The 22,865-nt window shown below is 38.8% G+C and overlaps 1 long non-coding RNA gene across 1 annotated transcript in view; it reads left to right on the top strand.

Moving 5' to 3' along the window:
* The window catches only part of LOC148774957 (uncharacterized), a 62,594-nt gene extending 48,280 nt beyond the window's left edge, over nt 1-14,314 (top strand). The window contains exon 5 of the long non-coding RNA XR_016035228.1: nt 14,211-14,314. This is a non-coding gene — a long non-coding RNA (uncharacterized LOC148774957). The remainder of the gene's footprint in view (nt 1-14,210) is intronic.
* The last annotated feature ends 8,551 nt before the right edge of the window (nt 14,315-22,865 follow it).

The following is a 22,865-nucleotide window of genomic DNA, read 5'->3' as shown; positions in this document are numbered from 1 at the left end:
AAGTAATTATAAATTTTGATGAGTTATGTTTTTATTATCCTTCAATTCATCACTCGTTTCATTTTTTTATTGACCCATGAGTTATTTAGATACATGTGCTTTAATTTCCAAACAATTTGACATTTTCCAGATATCCATTTCCTATTGACTTCTAGTTCAATTTCATTATGGTCAAAGAGCATGTTTAGTGTGATTACATCTTAAATTTGATGAGGCATTTTTTTTTAATGGCCCAGAACATAGTTCATCTTTGAGAATGTTTTGTGTGAACATGAGTCTACTTTTTTTTTAATTAATCTCAACTAGGGCAAGTTAAAGTCATAACTTTCCTGCCTGCATTCCTGTGTTTGCTAAGTCGCTTCAATCATGTCCAACTCTGTGTGACCCTGTGGACTGTAGCCTGTCAGGCTCCTCTGTCCATGGGATTTTCCAGACAAGAATATTGCACTGGGTTCCCATGCCCTTCTCCAGAGGATCTTCCTGACCCAGGGATCAAGCCAGCATCTCTTATGTCTCCTGCATTGGCTGGCGGATTCTTTACCACTAGCACCACCCGGGAAGCCCTCTTTTCTGCCTATTTTCTATTAATTATTGAGAGCAATGTTGAAACCTACAATTACAATTTTGGTTTTTCTATTTTTTCCTTTTAGGTCTATTAGTTTTTATTTCATGCATTTTGAAGCTCCGCTATAGAGTCTATTTACATTTAAGGTTATTGTGCCCTCTTAATATATCGATCCTTTTTTCATTATAGAATCTCTCTGTTTATCCCTGATCATCTTCTTTGTTCTTAAATTTATTTTGATGTTAATAAAACATCTCCAGATTTTTTTTTTTCTGACCAGGGTTTTCATGATATATACTTTTCTATTCTTTTAATTTTGGCCCATCTGTGTCTTTAGATATACGGATAGAATTTGTAAAGCATGAAAGTATTTCCCTTGTAATTGGAATGTTTAGATCATGTGCAATTAATGTGGTAATTGATAGGATTATAATTAAGTTTATCATCTTGATATTCATTTTCTATTTGCCCTATTTTAAAATTTTTCCTCTATTTTCTTTCTGATTTATCTATTTTAATAACTACATTTGATCTCCACACCTAGATTTGTATGAATAACTCACTATTTTTATGTTTTGTAATTGCCCACAGCACACATCTTAAACATATCACATTCTGTCTTCTGATACTATCATTCTTTATGTAGTGAATAAATCTTGCAATAGATTTCTTCCGTTTGTCCTCTGATCTTTTATGCTATTTTTGGCATACATTTTATTTCTGCATGTGTTTTGAACCATGTAACACATTGTTTTTAATTTTTGTTTTAAACAGTTTTCTTCTAAAGAGTCTAAAATGAGAAAATATGTCTCATATTTACCCACTTACTTTCAGTTTCTGAGTCTGTTCATTCCTTTCTTCAGGTTCAGATTTCCTTCCCTTATCATTTTTCTCTATCTGAATAACTTTCCTTGAGAAGTCTTATACTACAGATTTGCTGGAAATTACTTTCTAAATTTTGGTTTATCTAAAGAAGTTTTCATTTTGCCTTCATTTCTGAAAGATTTTTTGCCAAGCATAGAATTTTCAGTTAACTTTTTTCTGACCCAGTTCTTTAAAGACCTTGCTCCATTGTTTTCCAGCTTGCATTTTCTTTCTGCTAAGAAATATGCTATCATTCTTATCTTTGTTCGTCTATGTGTAACAGGTCTTTTTCTCTCTGGCTGCTTTTGAAATTATTTTTTATTTATTGGTTTCCAGGAATTTGATTATCACTTGAGGTGATTTTCTTTATGTTTCCTTTATAGGAGTTTGCTAAGCTTGTAGAATCTGTATTTGTAGAAACTTTGGCCATTAATTCCCCTCTTTTTTCTGTTTCTCCTCCTCTCTTTTTGTAACTCCAACTATATATTTATTAAGCTGTTTAATATTGTCACTCAAACCAGTGATTCACTGAAATTATCATTTTTTTTTCTTTGTACTTCATTTTGGGTGCTTCTATTGCTATCTTTTCAAAATAACTAATTTTTAAAATGTAGTGTCCATGTCTAATTCTATCCTGTATAATATGCATTTTAAATGCTTTGCTCTTTAACTTCGTAAGCTCCCTTTCATTTTGTTTCTGTCATTCATTCCTTTATCATAACCATGTTTCTTCTCTACCTTTTCGAACATATGGAACATATTTACAATAATCATCTTAACGTTCTTCTTGTTGGCTAGTTCCATCATCTCTGTCATTTCTGTGTGTGTGTCTGTCGGATTTTTTCTTACGATTATAGGTTATGGTTTCCTGTTTTTTCACATACCTAATAATATTTGGGCAGGGGTACTGGATATCATGAAGTTTACAATTCGGATTGGGACGCTAGATTTTTTAAAAGTTCTTTGTGCAGTTTTGACATTTTTCTAGTTCACACTCAATATTGTTTGAAATCAGCAGGACCTTTGATCATGCATCTATGCCTTGTTAGGGCATGCCAGAGCACCCTGCAGGACAAGGCTGATTTCATCCCATCACGAAGGTGAGATGCTTCTGTGTGCTCTGATTGATCAACCGTTTATTGTATGCCTTTTTACTCTGGCCAGTGGGCACATGAACTATTCTCAGCTCTGTGTGAACTCCAGAATGTTTCCGTCTATAGCTTTTCAGTGTATTTTTTTCCCCTCTCCCCTTGGTTATTTTCCTCTCTTTCTTTGTCCTGTGCATGGAGATCAATACTCAGTTAAATAGTTAAGGTGTTATCTCCACAAATATCCAGACATTTATCTCCTCTCTTTTCTGAAGATTCTAATCAACTCTGCCTGCCTTTAAAAGGGACAGAGACTCAGACTTCATCCTCTCAACTCAGAAACACTGGCTGGCCCTGTTTGAGTTCCTCTTCCCTTTGCTACAGCCTTAACTTGTATCCAGGTGTGAGCTATGCCACTATAGGCATCACCTCACTTGTTGTCATTTTCTCACGCATCACAGAGCTGCACTGTCTGTAGTGCAGTGTCCGAAAAGCCACAGCGTGATTTATTTTGTCCATTTTTCTAGTTGTTCCAAGGAAGGCCTTGCTCTATCACGAGAAGAGGCAGAAGCAAAGATCTCCTCATAAAGAGCTTTGATTTAGGCTATAAGGATCTTTGACTTTATCTCAAATGCAAATGTAAGGCACTATAAGATATTAATAAAGAAGATGGTGAAGTCAGAGCAAAATTAGGAGAAAGTGTTTGGACACTTTCTCAAGGACACTGCCAGTGTTCATCCTTTGAGAGGAATTAGAGTTTGATATCAGTCCCAGAAAGGGAATTTTGAAGCAGTAGGAAAAATAGACAAACACTGCATTTGGACTTAGAATGCTTATAGAGACTGAGCCCTGGTTCTATCAGCTACTAATTATGTTGCCTTAGAAATTTTAATGAATTAATTACTTAATAGGTGAGACAGGTCAATGAACTTGCTTCTTCACCAGCAAAATATTGGTAAAACCAACTCTCTCATAGGCCTCCTGGGAGAAGCAGCTGGACATAAGAATAGTCAAATATGTAGAAGTCAGGATATGAAAGTTCTAATTCCATTTTAGCCACTAATGTGCTGTGTCAACTGCAAGCATAGAAAGATTACCATTGGAAGAGAGCTTATAATTAATTAATTTTAATACCTTTAATCTGTAAGTAAGAAAATTCAGACCTTGAACTTTTCTATTTAATTTATGATTTTTTTCACTAATAAAATTATTATAGGCTTTGAAAATGAAAACCTTTACCACACCTCAAGTTTTAAGTTGGTTTTAAAAACCAACAAAAATGTAAAGTTTTATTCATATTTAAAAGGCAAAAGAAAGGGTCTTAGAATAGTCTGTGACTTCATTGAAAACATATAGTTAAGGTGACCCTAAATTCTTTTGCTTATGAATATGGGTGATAAAGTGGGAAACTAGCCAAGAATGTAGAAAGAAGGCAAATAGTTCACTTTGCTCCAGAGAAAGTATGATTGGTGATAAGAAATACAGTGGTAAATATTTTTCATATCCTGTACCACAGTTTAGAAGAAATAAATTCAATGTCATCATAAACTAAAGACACAACTATTATAAAACATTTAAGATTCTTGTGAGAAAACTTGAGATGGGAATTCAGGGTAATGCCAAAGTGAAAGTATTATTCTCTTAAGAAAGCTTACTTAAGACCTGTTTTTATGATTTCTAGCTTAGTGGCAAGCTGTAATCCCTTTGTAGTTACAATATTAAATTATGGTTATTTTATATCACTTACTCCTTTACCTCTCTCATTAAGAGTGAGTTTCTATTGTTTCTGCTTCCAGGGGGTATGGAGTAAGTATATTTTTTCCTATTTCTCCTGCTAAGTAACTTCCCTGGTGGCTCAGTCTGTAAAGAATCCGCGTGCATTGTAGGAAACCCGGGTTTAATCCTTGAGTTGGGAAGATTGCCTGGAGAAAGAAATGGCAATCTACTCCAGTATTCTCACCTGGGAAATCCCATGGACAAAGAAGCCTGGTGGAACCTACAGAGGAGCCTGCAGTCCATGGGGTTCCAAGTACAATTAAATATAAGATATGAAATAAATGTGAGCATACTTTGAAAGACAGAAGGTGGTGGTCAGGATGGGATCTCAGATCCAAGAGCCAGCATGATGGTGAACTGACCTGGTATCTTCTTGCCTTTTGCCTCTCACGCAAGATGCTCAAATGAAGTGAAGTGGAAGTCAGAAACCCGGAAACATCAAAGGATACAAGCTCCCATCCCTGGCAAATCTCACGTTCCCCTGCCCAAAACAAGGAAGTAGGGAGTCTCTCACCAGTGCAGTGTGAGTGGGAAGGCTAGACTTCCATCCTCAGCAGGCCTTAATAGGATGCCCCAAACTCCTACCGAGGTGGTTTCAGAGAAGGCTAAGCAGGAAGGCTGAATTTTACCAAGCCCAGTATTAATGAGGGACCCCGCATGCAAGTTCCCTTGTCAGCCTCCCTGGATGCTGATGGCAGTGTGGGGGAAGCTTGTTAGTGCCGGGCAGTTGTTGGAATTTCCTCTTGCAGCTTGAGTGATATCAGAGAAGGCCGAGGGAAGAGTCAGAACTTTAACCCCTGCTCACCAGGAACAAGGCCACCCTCTGCCCATGGTATCATTATCTCTTATCCTTCCAGCCAGCTTGAGATATTTAGCTGGAAGTGGTGTGCTAAGTCACTTCAGTTATGTCTGACTCTTTGTGATCCCATGGACTGTAGAAACTGTCAGGCTCCTCTGCCCGTGGGATTCTCTAGGCAAGAATACTAGAGTGGGTTGCCACGTCCTTCTCCGTAGGTAGAAGTGGAAATTCCCACAAATACTCAGCACTGATAAGCTTACCTCCAGTGCCCATCAGTATCCAGGGAGGCTAAGCAGGGAACCCAGATGTCTATTCCTACCCAGAAGTAGTGAGGCAGTCTCCTCCACATGTTTTCCTGCCAGAGCAGGGCCTGAGAAAACAACTAAAATAAGAGGTTTAAATAATCCAGAGTTTCATAACATAGTACCCAAATGTTCAGATTTCAGTAGAAATCTTACTTATCATACCAATAATCAGAAAGGTCTCCAGCTGAATAAAAAGACAATTAGTAAATGCCAACATGTAGATGACAGACCCTAGAATTACCTGTCAAAGTAGTCATCATACAAATGCATCAGTAAGCAACTCTGAACATGATTGAAACGAATAAAAAGTACAGATCATCGGCAAAGAGAAAATACAAAGAGAAGCTAGATGGAAAATTTAGAACTGAAAATACAATAACTGAAAAAAAAATCTCAGAAGATAGTATGAGATAAGAAGGGAGGGAGCAGAGAAAAGAAGGAGTAAGGGATGATAGAGCAATGGGAGTTACTCAATCCAAACATCAACAAGGATAAAGCAGTCTGAAAAGGGAAAATGAACACAGCCTCAGAGACCTGTGGGACTGTAATAATTAATGTTATGTGGCAACTCGCCTAGGCCATAGTATCCAGATCATTTGTCAAATATTATTTTAGATATTTTTGTGAAGGTATTTTTTAGATAATATTAACCCTTAAATCAGTAGACTTTGAATGAAGCAAATTACTCCCCATAATGTGAGTGGGCTGCATACAATCATTTGAAGCCTTAATAGAAAAATAATTACCTCCCCAGATAAAGAGGGAATTCTGCCAGCAGACAACTTTGGACTTGAGCTCAGACTCTTCTCTGGGTTTCCAGCCTGCCAGCCTACCCTGTCGATTCTGGATTTGCCAAGCCTCCACAAATGTGTGTGCCACCTCCTTAAAATCTCTCTCTCTGTAGGTAGATAGACACATAAACAGAATGATAGAGCTAGCCAGGAAAGAGGACAGGAAAAGTGCTGAAAGAAATGATGGTGGAAAACTTCATAAATTTAGCAGAAGACATAAAATACAGATTCAAGAAACTGAGAGAAACCCAAAGAGGATAAACTCAAAGAAATCCACACCAAGAAATGTCACAGTCAAACTCCTGTGAACTTAAGGCAAAGATCATATCTGTAACGCAGTGAATAAGGAAATGACACCTTCTCTATAGACAAAAAAATAATTCAAATGACAATAGATTTCTCTGACCAGATATCATGGAGGCCAGAAGAAAGTGCCACGATATTTTTCAAGGGCTAGAAGAAAAGAAATATTAAACAGAAACCAAACATACGAGCAACTTGATTTTGGACTTCTAGCCTCCAAAGCTATGGCAAACCTAGACAGCGTATTAAAAAGCAAAGACATCACTTTGCTGATGAAGGTCCTATAGTCAAGGCTATGATCTTTCCAGTAGTCATGTACAAATGTTCAGAGTTGAACCATAAAGAAGGCTGATCACTGAAGAATTGATGCTTTTGAATTGTGATGCTGGAGAAGACTCTGGCGAGAGAGTCCCTTGGACAGCAAGGAGTTCAAACTAGTTGATCCTAAAGGAAATCAACCCTGAATACTCTTTGGAAGGACTGAAGCTAAAGCTGAAGCTTCAGTACTTTGGCCACCTGATGGGAAAAGCCGACTCATTGGAAAATACCCTGATGCTGGGAAAGACTGAAGTCAGAAGAAGAGGGCAACAGAGGATGAGATGGTTGGATAGAATCACTGACTCGGTGGACGTGAACTTGTGCAAACTCTGGGAAATAGTGAGGAACAGGTAGACCTGGCTTGCAGCAGTCCATGGGGTCACAAAGAGTCAGACACAACTTAGAGAGACCAAAGAACAACCACCTCTAAATGATGAGAGAGTAAATGTCTGTTGCTTAAACCACCCAGTCTATTATAGTTTGTCACGGCAGCTTGAACTGCTCACCCAGGGAGAAACTGGTTTAAGGGTACACAATGTTTCCGTATTATTTCTAACAGCCTCCTGTGAATCTATAAGCATATAAGAAGTAAAAGTTTAATTAAAGAATAACAAAAATTTACATAAATACCCTAAAAATGAATCTTGTCTTACAACTGTTTTTAGAATGTCTTCATATTCTTAAGATAATACCTTCTATTTATATGATTCGACATTGTTTCAAGTGTTTTAGAGATGACAAAACTGCAACTTCTAGGTGGAAAATAGTTGCAGAATAGTTAAGAGTTCAAGTTTAGGCACTGACTCAGGGCTTTCTTCCATTTCAACCAATCTACCTTGGGAATCACAAGTTTGCCTAGCAAGCGAAGAGGATAAATTGCCTCTCTATCCCTAACAGTAAAGTGAACATCAATGGAGAATTATATAGGAATGTATTAGGTCCAAGCTGACAATATTGGAAACAGCGTGACTTTTGATCTCCCAAGGAGCAAAGTTGATTTAACTGGTCCTTGATTGATGATGCATCTGAACAGGAAATGGTTAAATAGCTGACTCAAAGGAAGTGAATCTGGGCAAACTCCAGGAGATAGTGGAGGACAGAGGAGCCTGGCATAGTGGCTCGGTTGGTAAAGAATCTGCCCTCAATGCAGGAGACCTGAGTTCGATCCCTGGGTTGGGAAGATCCCCTGGAGAAGGTAATGCAACCCATTCCAGTACTCTTCCCTGAAGAATTCCATGGACAGAGGAGCCTTGCAGGCTATAGTCTATGAGATTGCAAAGTGTTGGACACGACTGTGTGACTAACTATATTAGGCCCAAGCTGACAACACTGGGAGCAGAGTGACTTTTCATCTCCCACGGAGCAGTCAAAGTTGATTTGACTGGTCCTTGACTGAAGATGCGTCTGAACAGGAGATGGTTAGATAGCCAACTCAGTGGATGTGAATCTGAGCAAACTCCGGAAGATAGTGGAGGACGGAGGAGCCTGGCATGCTGTAGTCGATGGTGTCAAAGTCTGATTTAGCAACTGAACAACAGCTAGACAGGACGCCTCTGAGAAGGCAGCAGAAGTGCAGATTCCAGGGCTTCACGAGCGCACACGGGTTAACTTCCAGTTAGTTATTCCAGCCCCAGCCCTCCGGATGAGGCTTTCCTGTGCACACCCTCTGCATGTAGAGCTTGTAGCAAAAACCGTCTCCACAGAATACGTTCAAGTATAACTATGTAAGGAATGTATGGGGGAAAGTAGTGATCCTCTGTTTGCTTTTCATTAGGAATGGATTCCTGGTATTCACTGTCCCACGCAGAAAATCAAGCCCAGTTCCTAAAAACCAACTTTCTTTCTTTTGTGGGCCTGGGTCAGGTTTATAGAAAATACTGTAGGATGCAAAAATAATGGAGCTGGTCTCAGAGTCCTCTTGCTCCAGCTGCACTCCCTGTGTTGGGAATCAAATCGAGTGGCAGGTTCTACCTTTCAGCCAAGAGCCCAAGGTTTTATTTTGCATTTGAGAATTCAGGACAGAAAAAGATTCCTGGGTAATTGTTATTTTGTGTGAACACACAGTAAGCTAAACTTACTTTAACAAGAGCCCATTTGAATTCAGAAATCGGCAGATGTATGCGTTGACCAGTCATGATATTTGACTCACTGTTAGGACTTTAATTTCCTTCTTCAGGCTGTCAATCACCAAGGTGCTTTGACAAGAGGCTTTTTAAACATAGAGTGGAACTAAGTTATTCACCATGTTGAGTACAGCTATGAAAAGCAGAATTTATCTTTCAGGTAGTCTGATGGCTCACTCGGACCTTTCGTTTAACAAGAGGACCGAGTAAACAAATGATCCCCAACAGCAACCTGAGAGTTTTACATGATGGAAGTGCCACAAGCCACGGTCACGTAACATTAAAACACTACACATGGGGCAGCATAGTGGCATCTTTGCCCATCCCTACTGTCAGGACTTTCCATCCCCTGTCATCACAACCATACTGCAGAAGACCACTGGAGCAGAAGAGAGTGACTTTGCTCAGGGCATTCGTGTCATCTGGATTTGTTTATTACTTAATTTACTAGTAGAAATAATAGCTTTGTTGTTTAATTGCTAAGTCATGTCTGACTGTTTTGCAACCCCAAAAGAGTAACACACCAGGCTCCTCTGTCCATGGGGTTTCCCAGACAAGAAAATTGGAATGGGTTGCTATTCCACTCGGGAATATCTCCAGGGGATCCTCCCATTCCAAGGATCAAACCCGCATCTCTTGCATTGTAAGTGGATTTTTTCCTGCTGCACCATCAGAGAAGTCCAACAATAATAGCTACTGCTTACTAAATTGCAATAATTTACCATGTACTGACAATTGATGAGACATTGTGTCAAGTAATATTTTAAAATGCTAGGCTTTATTGGAATCAGCGTCTTACTAGACATTCACAGTGATCATAGATAATAAATATGTGGATATAAATATGTAGATAATAATAAATAAATATCTATATATTTATTATCTCATTCATGCCTCACAAGAACTGAAGAGGTGCATCGGATTAACACTGTATTACACATGCAGTCCCTGGGAGCTCAGACAGTAAAGCGTCTGCCTACAATGCCGCAGACCCGGGTTCAATCCCTGGGTCGGGAAGATCCCCTGGAGAAGGAAATGGCAACCCACTCCAGTATTCTTGCCTGGAGAATCCCACGGACTGAGCAGCCGGGTAGGTTACAGTCCATGGGGTTGCAAAGAATCAGACACGGCTGAGCTACTTCACTTTCGCTTTCGCTTTCACACAGGAGGAAACTGAACACATAAGCACATATCCTGAAGTTGCCTGTCTGGCAAGTACAGAGGCAGAAGTGTTAAGTCTGGCTCTTAACACCCATGTTTTTTTCTCCCATTCAACTTGTTGCATTGACACTAAAACAGGACTGAGGGATTATTGTGTTGAAACAGAGTATTAGGATATAGAATGCTGATTCTGAATCCTTACAGTTTTTAAAACCTCAAAAGATGCTCTGATATGTCCCATGTGCAGCAAGATAGAGGAATCCATTATGCTGAAGTAAGTGTCTTTAAACAGTTTTTCACAATTACCTTTATGAGTTGGTGACATCTTATCTCACTTTTTGGAAGTTAAGTCCTGGACATCTGGTTTCTCAACATTTAGTGCCTTCAGAAATCCAGTGTGTCCTGGCAGCAAGTTGGTGTTTTTTGGTCACCAAGTCATCTTACTGTTTTGTGACCGTAGCCCACCAGGCTCCTCTCTCCATGGGATTTTCCAGGCAAGAATACTGGTGTGGGTTACCATTTCCTTCTCCAGGGGATCCTCGCAACCCAGGAATCAAACTTGTCTCCTGCATTGGCAGGCGATTTCTTTACCGTTGAGCTACCAACAAAGCCCCCTCTGGCCGCAAGAGCAAAGAGCAATCTAAGCATGGAGACCTGGGCCTCGGTTTTGTTTTCACGTTAATTTTGGTTAGTTTTGTACTTATACATTATACAGGTCAGTTCAGCAATCTGTGCCAGGGTCTTCTTAAATGTCAAAGGAAGACTGTGTCAGCATTACTTTACCAGATAGGAATGCTTTCAGTTGCAAGTAACAAAATACATGAATAACAGTAGTTAAAGCATAAGGATGTTGATTCTTTATTTAATAAAATGTATGGGGGTGGGAAGCCTAAGCATAAAGCAGCAACTCAACAGTGGTGTCAAGGACCCATTCTTTCTTATTTCCATTGTACCCTATCCACTATTTGTCAACTTTCCATCCTCATGTTGTTTTCTTATGGTTGCAAAAGGGTTTCCTCAGCTCCAGCATCATATCCACACTTGACAACGAAAAAAATAAAGAAGGAACAGAACCAATTAAACTCTCCTTTGTAGCTGTTCTTTTAATCAAGAGGCATGCTCAGAAATCCCATGGCTCACTTCCCCTTATGACTTCACTGTCAAAAATTAAGCCATTCAGCCACCCACCCAAGAGAGACCAAGAAATTAAGCGTTTGGCTTTTCAACCCTTGGTATTGGAGGGCAGAAAGGGAGAGAAAATAGTTCAGGATGATTTGTGTAGGTAATCGTCAGGATTAATATCTCCCACATTCATGACATCAAGGGATTGTCCTCAGACCAGACTTTCCTCTTTGTTGTCATCCTAAATAATTTGTAACCAGTATTTTAGGCATTCTGTACATCCAGTCATCTTTTTTCTAGATAATGTTATATATATGTGAAGTACAAAAGTGCAAAGTGAATACCATATTCAGGAAATGATTTATTCCAATGCAGGAAAATGCTCACCTGTGATCTAGTGCCCAGTAAGTTTTTCATGTCATTCAAAGTCACCTTTTATGTTTGTGTTCTCTTCCTGTTTTAGTGATTAGAAAAATAGATGTGAGCTATGTGTAAATAATGCCAGAACATCTGGATTAAAAGGAAAAAAAATCAATTATCTGGATGTTTTGTCTACATAACAGCAAAGCATGTAGCATTGTGTAGACAAAACATCTAGATGACTGAATATTTTGCTTTGCATCCAGACAGTTTGTTGTCATGTGAACAGAAAGCACTGCCAAGTTAGGGACATAAGAAAAAACAGGATATAGCAAAACTTACCTGATTTGTAGAGTTCAAGCGTTGCTACTTGGGTTATTATGGGAAAAGAGGGCAACTGATGAGATAGTGTGTCCAGCGATACTTTAAAATGCTCAGCTTTATTGGAATAAGCTTCCTGCTACACGTTCACAGTGATCATAATAAATGGTGGTTCCATTATGAGATGCTTAATAGAAAACACATAAACCACTTTTTCTTCGACATGGTGTTTATTTTGAAAATGAAGCAATGAATTCACAGAAAAGAACAGTGACTACTAAAATGTTCATTTATATCCTGGAGGAACAAATATAGAAATAAATTCTAGTTGTCTAATCATTGGTCAACCCATCAGCACATATTCATTTCAAATTCTGTAATTATTTATCTTTGCTGTTCCAAACATGTTGCTGGTCACTTTTTCATGTGTAAATCATCGTTTAATTTATTCTATATTAATTTTGTGGCATTCCAGTTGCTATTCCCACTTTTAGATGGGAATTTGGGTATTAAATACAAAAAAAAAGCTGTAAAACTTTATAGGTTGATTATGTCTGCAAATAACATGATGCTAATTTTTTTTTTTCATTTAGAATGACTTACTTTGTGTCTAATAAATAAATGAGAGTCTTAGAAGACCAGATTTCTAGAGTTTGGGGTTATGAATCCTAAAAAGCTAGGATTTATGGCTAAATACACTATGTCATTCTATTTTGTTTTGTGTCATTCTATTATTCATTTTCTTTCCCATGTTCTGAAGCCAGTATACTTACACTGAGGACTAAAGTTGACAAAGGAGGGTATTAGTATTCAACAGAAATCTATTTTATCCTTAAAAAACTTGATAGAGCAATATCCTTAAATGCTATCTGTAGGGCCTCACTGAGATAACAAATTAAGTTTTATGACTCACTATTCCCATTCCTTCTTAAGGGGACTGTTCCAAATTCAATATGCAGAGGTCACTAGGGGAACATTCAATCTTCAAAGTCAGCTTTCTATAGTCTCTTCTTTTTCTGGCAATGACTTAGCTGGATGGGGTGGTAAGTAAGACCTAGGAGAACTATGGAGCCAAAATTTGTGTGATCAGGACCCAATGGGTCTGGGATTTTCCAGGTCAAAAAACTCAAAACTATCAGCAGAAAGGGGATGGGTCTGAGCCATAAAGCAGTAGAATTTTCAACTTGGGCCAAAGTAGTATATCATTCATAACAGAGAAAGTCATCCTTGTGATAACCCCTGAGCCCTGCAGCCACTTTGTTGAAACAGATTTTTCTGATTTATGACTGTGGTATTAATATTAGGGCTGGAACAAGTCTCTGTTTTTTAAAGAAAAAACTCACATCAACTTCCAGTCCAGGAGCTTCAAGGTAAAGCCTACATGCAGCCCGTTCATGCATTCCCTAGCATTACAATTCAGCTTCCAATGAATGCAATGTGTTTAAAACCTGTATTGGGTTCTAGAATTAGGTAGTGATAATGGCTGCACAACTTTGAAAAGATATTGAAAAGTACTGAATTGTACACTTCAAAAGGGTGAATTTTATGGTATGAGAGTTTTATCTTGGTTTAAAAATACTGTATTGGACTAATTCAAATGGCTTCTTGGACATCAAATAGATCTTACAAAGCAATATTTTGGTGATTTAAGTGTAAATGAAACAGAAACATATGGAGTACATTTCTGCAAAATTGCACATGATTTCAGAAATTAAGGGGGGAAACGTTTTTGGCAAAACTTAGTTGGGTTTCATCTAATCCAAAATATTTGAAAAATAAATTGAGACATTTCATAAACCAAAATACAGCTGTTTTTTCCATGCAGTATGTATTTGCTATGCACTGTCTTTATCACTAAGTACATTTCCTACTTATATTGAAAGGTACAGTCAGTTCAGGTACCCAGGTACAAAACCATGAATATTGAAGGCATCAGACAGCATAAAGCAAGGTCATTGTTGGTGAAATTTTGCTACGATAAATTAAACAGTATTCTCAAGGAAATATTCCTTACTGAAACAGAGAAGAAAGTCTCTTGTAACAGCCTCTGAGTTAAATTCAAAAGCACAGAAAACTGAAATCTCTAAGACTGTTCATCAGAGGCTATCCGATCTCCATTATACATTAAAAATCTCTGGGCATGTAAGTACCAGTGTTACTGAAAATGCAGTCTTCTGTATGGCTTAATAAAACCTGGTCACAAAAATGGTAGATATTTACACATACATCCCGTTTTTGAAGTTGTCGTGCAAAACCCTGAAATCATTCTGAACCCATATATTTATTTTTTCCTTTCTCTTCTGTTTTGTCCTAGACTTCAAGCTAAGCAGCACCCATGTGTATCCTTTTCACGGCTGATTTCCAGTGACTGATGGATGCTTTGTACCTGCAAAGATGTGTTAAATAAATGCTCTTGAGAGAATGGAAGTTTAACTTTCCTGTTCAAGGTCTCAAAAAGACTTTTCATGACTTTTCACTTACAACCACTCGCTCTCCACTTTGTATTCACTGAACTTTATTTTTTTTTAAATAATTATTTCTTTGGTTGTGCCAGGTTATTTTAGATGCAGCCTGTGAAGTCTTGGTTGCAGCATGTGGGATCTAGTTCCCTGACCAGGGATCAGCCCAGGCCCCCAGCATTGGAAGCATGGAATCTTAGCCACTGGACTACCATGGAAGTTCCTCCACTGATCTTTATTTACTTCCTAACTTGATTTTATGTTATATATCACTATTTACTCACTATCCGACTCTTTCACTAGGAGATTTTTTGTGAGTCCAGGCACTTAGTTTTGTTCACTGCTCTCTGATAATCTTAGGATGAATTATCAGAAGATACAGAAAAATAAGAGTTAGAATCAATCATTACTCGGACATTGGTCCCAAGGCCAGTAAAGGAAACAATGAAAGGGGCAGCACCTGTCTCACAAGTAGCCATTTTTTAAAGTATGGAATTTACAAACGGGACACATCATATAGAACTACTGGACCCAGTTTATCCATCTCCACAGATCTGCTCAGATAAGGTTGTACTAAGGGCTTTGGCAACCTGACCTGTTTCCTGGTCCCCATGGAGCCAAGTTCTTGTTTCTGCTGTGACAGTAAAACCCCACCATGATGCTATCACATGGGTTAACACCATTGATTCTGACAGCCTTTACCAAGGGCAAGGACCTTCAGCAGTGGGATGCAGGAGCTCTAACATCTAGGTCTTACCCAGCTGGACCCATAGAAGTCTGGCTTCCTTAGCAACTACACAGAAAGGCTGATGCTAATGCCCTGTAGAGGGATCTTTGAACAGTTAAAGATGGAGCAAACCTGGCAGATACATCGTTCATCTTCCCACCCCAATTCCGTTGGCATGTGCTGAGAAGTAAGAATTCCATTTTGCCTTACCGGAGACATTTCATGTATCTGCACAACTAGCTTTGTTTTCCTGTGAAACTGTGGCCTTCTTGGTCATGCACAGATTTGAATTTGTCTTCCCCTTTCCTGCCTTTGTTTTTTCCCTTCATTGATGTTTCATGGGATCAGAAGGTCAGCTTTGTTCTACAGTGATTCTAGGCATCTAGGCTAAGACAACTGATCACAGAAAGCTTCTCCTTGGGATAAGACTTTGTCTGGAGGTGATATGAAGGCTACGGTGGGTATTGAGGTATTGGAAATCAAGGCATCGGGAGACAATATGGCTTCTTTCTTGATTGGTAAGAGGGAAGTGGTAATAATAAAGATGAGAGGAGTGGGATACTTCTGTTAGCCATGGAGGACTTGTAAGAAGTAAATGAAAGGCTTAGGGCAACACATTGCCAACCTAAATCACACTTTGAACCCCCCAAAAAAACCTCTCTTTAAATTGAACGCTCCCTTCCTTTAGACCAAGGAAAGATTGTATGGAAAAATCAGGCACAGTATCTGGTTACCAGAAAGACAGAGTGGCAAAGGAAACTAAATGCACACCATAGATCCCTTGCAGTAAAGGTGAGACATGATATAAAGAGTAAGAATGGGGAATTTTATCAAAAATTTTTGTTTTATATTGGAGTATAGTTGATTAACAATTTGTGTTAGTTTCAGGTGTGCAGGAGGTGATTCAGTTTACATATACATGTGTCTGTTCTTTTTCAGATTCTTTTCCCACTTAGGTTATTACAGAATATTGAAGAGAGTTCCCTGTGCTATACAGTAGGTCTGTGGTGGTTATCCATTTTAAGTATAGCAGTGTGTACATGTCCGTAGATCAACACATGTGATAATCTTGACCCTTCATTTCCCAGAACTCTAATGGTCTGCAAAAGAAGTCCCTTCCTTACCAATCACAGAAGAACAAACGTCCTTTGCCTGGTGATTTTGTAAACATTTCACCTGAACCATGGATCTCTACATATGACTTTCTTCCCCCCAAAATGGTCTGTGGCTCTGTGTCAAACCAGTCAATCCTAAAGGAAACCAACCCTGAATATTCACTGGAAGGACTGATGCTAAATCTGAAGTTCCAATAATTTGGCCACTTGATGCAAAAGAGCCAACTAATTGGAAAAGACCCTGATGCTGGGGAAGATTGCAGGCAAAAGGAGAAAGGGGCAACAGAAGATGACACAGTTAGATGGTATCAGTGACTCTATGTACATGAATTTGAGCAAACTCCAAGAGATAGTAAAGGACAGAGGAGTCAGCCATACAGCAGTCCATGGAGTCACAAAGAGTCAGACATGACTTAGCAATTAAACAAGAACAAACAACTGTGCCTACTACCTCTTATTGTGACCAGGTTGGGTGACCACACTTAAAGGTTAAGTGGATGCAATTACTCTAATAGTGATGTTGGACTAAGGTTGGGAATCATAGTGTTTGATCCACAGGAATTTGCAGCAATTATGTTCGGGAAAGTGAGAAAAAGCAACGAAGTGTTTCGATAACTGTGGGGTTGCTTGAGTTGTATAATTAAAAAATCAAAATCTGGTGAAGTCTGAAGGATGATGTCAACAGCTGCAGAGAAAGTTCATCTCACTCTGTTTCGAGATCTAAGTTAATTCCCAGACCCAGAGTCATATGATTGATTGGAAGGGAGGCGTGGTAAGTGGAGGAAAATAAAATGGGAAGGTATTTCCCCAGTCCTTCCACAAAGGGACTCATGGCCAATTTTCAGAGCCACCATACCCTGGGGAAAGAAGAGTACTCAAATATTAAAGAACTCTTAGGTACAGAGTCTGAGCAGCCATTGATCTAATCAGACCTACAATGCTTTTGTGGTCTCTTGCTAGGAAGGACACTTTAAGGAAATTTGAGGAGATGCCATAGATGGAATGAACTTCCAAGAATGTGGGTGGGGCTAGAATTGGACACCCAGAGTGGCTTTGGAAACCAGAGGCTAGGGTTGGTGGAAACAATAACTATATATGCTTAGAGAAGTTAGCAAAGATGGAAACCAAGAGAGGAAAGAATTTCAAATAGGAAATGGCTTGTCAATTAACATTCTGAAGCAAGATTTCCATTTGTTCTTGAGCGTTTATTTCCAGTTGTAGAGCAGTGGAAGACAAGTTCTGCCACTGAAGTTCATGATCAAAATGCAATTCTTTTATTCTTTTCTTTTCAAATGGCTTTCAGAAAGAGACTGGGAAGCTTTCTCAGAGTGGGGCTTAGGACAGGGCAAGAATAGATGCCTAAAGTCAAGTTTTGGCTACTGGGAATATGGTGCTAATGGAGAGATAGATTGGTTTAGCTCTCACACTGTCTTCTAGCATTATAGCCTTGGGCAAGTGGGTAAAAATTGGAAGGGGCTTTGGGAGCCATTAAACAGAAAAGGAATTTTGAAGACTGTTTTAGCCTGAGCTTCCTGAAAAACAGAGCCTGAAGCAAAGTTTACAGGCTAACACTTTATCAAATTATGCCATCCCATGCATAAGCAAGGGGAGAGGGGAAGTGATTCAGGGCACAAAGAAAAGGCAAAAGCAAATATGGGGTTTCTTTACCCAGATGACCACATCTTCCCAGGAATATACAACTCTTTGCTTTATTTATAAGAGTTTTATAAATTGTTTAAAATTAATAATTGAATTTATCAAAGTCAATATAAAATTAATTTATATATATTGGCCACAAACAGAAAAGCAAATAAATTGAGAAAAAAAAAGGTTGTGTCTATTACACTGTTAGAGTAATCTGCATCCACCTAATTTTATAAACAGAGTCTAGAATAGACATTTTTACAATCAACTCTGAATTTTCAGTTATGTAGAAATGTCCTTAGGAAAATATTCAAGCAATTTCCCCAAAAAAGATTGTGATGGTAAAGAATGTCCTGTGACCATTTACAGAGCTTTAGTAAATTATCCTCTGATGGTTGATCGCTTTGGTTTTCAAGAAAATAGTGTATCTTCCATGATAAGCCATGCTCGGGCTCAGCTGCTCAGTCGTGTGTGACTCTTTGCGACCCCTGGGACTGATTGCAGCCCGCCAGGCTCCTCTGTCCATGGGATTTCCCAGGCAAGAATACTGGAGTGTGTTGCCATTTCCTTCTCCAGAGGATCTTCCTGACCGAGGGTTGAGCTCTCATCTCTGTGTCTCCTGCATTGGCAGGCAGATTCTTTACCACTGGCACTGCCTGGGAAGCCCTCGATAAGCCACAAGCAGAACCATTTCAAAGTTGTCTCCAAGTTGTTGATTGAGGCATCTCTCTGGTTTACCTAAACATCTTCATCACACAACCCAAATGATCTCATCCTTTCATAATTTTACCCAATATGGCACCGACATTCTGTTTGGTCCTTCTCCACTTGGACCCCCGACCCACTTCTATGACTTGTTAGGACTTCACAGAGTTTCATTAACACAAACCTCTTGAAGTTGAAAACCAATGTGTGTATCAACAAGAGATTATGATATTGACATAAATATAGACACAGAGATTTAAGTAATTAAAACAAACCATTCATGTTTAAACAGCATGAAAATAACAGCTTTACCTCCCTGAGAAATCACTATTGATACACGTGTTTCCAAAGTCATCTCCAGCACCAGCTGTCACTTCTTGCGTCCTCCCAAGTAACCGGGTCTATTTTTCTTGATAAATTTGATGACAGTTTTTATTTTTTTATTTTTGTTTATTTATTTTTTTATTGGAGGCAAATTACTTTACATTAATATATTGGTTGGTTTTGCCATACATTGACACGAATCTGCCCCGGGTGTACATGTGTTTCCCCTCCTGAACCCCCCTCCCACCTCCCTCTTCCCCATATCCTCCCTCCAGGTCATCCCCGTGCACCAGCCCCGAGCATCCTGTATCATGCGTCAAACCTGGACTGGTGATTCATTTCACATATGATAATATACATGCTACAATGCCGTTCTCCCAAATCATCCCACCTTCACCCTCTCCCACAGAGTCCCAAAGACTGTTCTATACACCTATGTCTCTTTTGCTGTCTCGTATACAGGGTTAAGGTTACCTGATGACAGTTTTTTAAAGGACCCTCTTTTAGAAGCTGGCAAATTATAGATTTAAAATGTATTTTCAGTTTACCAAACTTTTTCTAGAGTCTAACCAGAGAGTCATGCACTGTTTTTCTAACCAAACTGCTGCATCATTTTAACCTTCAAACAATTTCTCTAAAGAGTGTATAAAAGATCTGGAGTACATATCACTCAGCTCGGTGCTCTGTGTTGACCTAAAGGGATGAGATGGTGGGAGGGAGCCTTAAGAGGGACAGGATATATGTATATTTCTAGCTGATTCACATTGTTGTACAGCAGAAACTAACACAACATTGTAAAGCAATTATCCTCCAAATATAAAAAATAAACTGATGAATCTTTAAAAAATATATCAATAATTGGGAAAAGACTGGCTACTAAATGTGAAAACTGCCTCATAATGGGGCCCTACCCTGTGAGTGAAATATGACAATAGCAAATGGTTCGCAAGAGTCTGGTAACTGTTCCCTTGGGTTTGGAGTTTGCTTTCATTTGTAGAACTTATAGGTAATTGTAATTATAATAAAGTAAGTTTTCAAGTAAAAAAAAAATTAGAGTGCACAAAAAGAACTATCTTGGGAGTTGTTTAAATAGCACCAACCTTCAGTCACCTACGCCACCTACCTGTATATAAAAGTTTGACACTGAATTGTACACATGTTCATAATAAATGCACGAAGTATTTGGATCTGTGAAGTTTTCTTTTTTTTTCCTCTCAGCTAAATATAGTGGGAGTGAAAATATTTATTCAATGAAAATGTCACATTTTGTGAGTCATTCATTCAACAGTTTGGTTAATTTAATTTTGTTGGGCATTTTTATAAATCCGATATATTTACCCAGAGGACTTTTGGCACTGGCAACATATTAAAATCAGCTTAAAAAAAAACTATCTAGCCTAGGATGGGGAAGACTCAATTGCATCCAGATGAGGACCAAATCTACTTCATGTTTCCAAAACAAGTAAAATTAATTGTGTCAAAAATTAATCCTTTGGAGACTTCTGGAATGTTTATTTATTCCCAGTCTAATTACTGTGGCATTTTAGTGACCCTATTTTGCATTATCTACACATTCCCTCAATGTCCTTCTGGTGTAACTTTTTGTTCATTATCCTCCTTATTTCTGAGCCAGATAGTTTTTCTGAACCCACAACTGAAGCGGAGAATCGAGGCTAGGATAGAGGGGATTTGAGTAAAGAAAAAACACATGTTTTCCAAACTTAGGTCTCAGTTTGGACGCCCAACTAGTCTGTTTGGCTCCGGGATCCGCATGCTCTCCTTTATCCAGTGTGCCTCATCAGAGACCCCTCTTTAAACACTCTCTTGCAGCCTATCTGTCCAAGGCTGGGTGGGGGTCTTTGAATGCCTAGTGCTGAGATTCACGCATGGGTGACTTCCATGGGCGACAAAGAGAGAGTTTACAGTGATTACATGTTGAACAAAGAGCACAGACTTCCGACTAGAAGATGAATAATTTCCTGAGATCTAGCACACAGCATCGTGATAATAGTCAACAACAGCGTATAATAGACTTAAAGTGCTCAGAGTAAATCACAACAAAGAAATGATTGTTATGTGACATGATTGAGATGTACAGTAATGCTGCTGTAGTAATCATATTATGATATGCTAATGTATGAAATCAACACATTATACACCTTAAACTTACACTATGTCATACATCACTTATATCACAATTTAAATAAAATTGTATTAGTGAATGAATGAACAACTCTTTGAGCCACTCCAGAAAAAAAAATTATAGCTTAATTATGGCTTAGTTTGGATCAAGAGAATTATTCCTAAATTTTTTTTTATTTTTCACTTTGGCCGTTTCCCAAGTTAAACCCAAAGACAAATAATAAACATAGTGGAATTATGTGAAACAAGTTGTAAGAGCAATTTTCCTAAGGAAGTTCTAGAAATGAGTTGAGAAATGGAGCATCTTTGGAGGAAGTACACTATTCTAAGGTGGGCCCTGGGAGAGTCAGACTTACCTCTGAGAATGACTAAGCCTCCGTGTCCCCATTTAGCTAACAAGACCATGGTATTAACCCAGCAGTGATGGTTCTTTTATTTAGACTGAAACTGTGTTTTTATTTCCTCTGCATGAGTTTTGACTTCCTGACATTTCTATAGATAATCATGACCCCAGCACTTTCAGAATCCTCTGTAAGTTCAGGGCAGTTCTAAGAATGTAATAAGGTCACTATATTCCTATGCTGGCAGATTTCTAAATATATTTCTTCATTTTTCAATCAACTAAGTAAGTTCAGAAAAAAGTTATTTGCTTTAACCCATGCAAACAGAATCTTGATTTGAAAATAAGTTCATTTCTATCAGTTAAATGAGCTCAGTAATCTACTTTAAATTAGAATGAATTATTTTTAAGCCAGAGTAAAAATGCAGACAAAATTTCTATATCTGGATAGAGTTTTCCTATTTCTTTAGCTATTTTTAGCCACTTCTATTTGCTATATTGCTTCCCATTTTAGTACCACAAAGCAGGTTGATGTGCCTTATGTAAATGATATGCTGAAGAAACTCACTGTGATTTAAAATTTTCTGTTAGACCTAAATCTGTTACTTTATACAATGCCAGTCACAAGAGGCTAAATCAAAATTCATGTGGCTTCTTTTTTTTTTTTTTTCATGTGGCTTCATTTCATCCACTTTTACAAGGAATCTAAAGACTATCCTTATTGCTATTATTTCCAGTGAGAACTGACTCACTGGAAAAGACCCTGATGCTGGGAAAGATTGAAGGCAAGAAGAGAAGGATAAGATGGTTGGATGGCATCATGGACTCAATGGACAGAGTTTGAGCAAGCTCCGGGGGTTGGTGATGGACAGGGAGCCTGGCGTGCTGCAGTCCATGGGGTCATAAAGAATCCGACACGACTGAGCGACTGAACTGAACTGAACTGAAACAAATAAGGATTTCCCTGGTGGTTCAGTGGCTGACTCCGGGCTCCCAATGCAGGGGGCCTGGGTTCAATGCCTGGTCAGGGAACTAGATCCCACATACCATGACAAAGAGTTCGCATGCTGCAAATAAGATCCCACATGCCACAACAATAACTGAAATATAATAAAAATAAATATTAAAAAATCCAAACATCTGACATGTAATTTCAGAACATTAAAAACGTTTCTTAAACATCTACTTTGTGCCAGTAACTCCTGTTGAAAGTGACAGTGTTATGTTAATCACTCAGTCGAGTCTGACTCTTTGCAACCCCGTGGACTGTAGCCTGCCAGGTTCCTCTGTTCATGGGATTCTCCAGGCAAGAACACTGGAGTGGGTTGCCATTCCTTTCTCCAGGGCATCCCCCTTTCCACTGATCGATCCCAGGTCTCCTGCCTTGCAGGCAGATTCTTTATCATCTGAGCCCCCATGGTAGCCATCACCTAATAAATAGTAGATGCTATGAGGCACGGCCCAGATGCCCCTTCAGGACTGGCACACTCATTCCCTCGGTGGCTGGGTATGT

Source organism: Moschus berezovskii, chromosome 18, assembly GCF_049115385.1.
Source record: "Moschus berezovskii isolate FMDL1 chromosome 18, NW_MosBer_1.0, whole genome shotgun sequence".
Classification (NCBI taxonomy): Eukaryota; Metazoa; Chordata; class Mammalia; order Artiodactyla; family Moschidae; genus Moschus; species Moschus berezovskii.
Note: the sequence above shows the minus strand (reverse complement) of the source record. Positions and strands in the feature narration are given on the sequence as shown.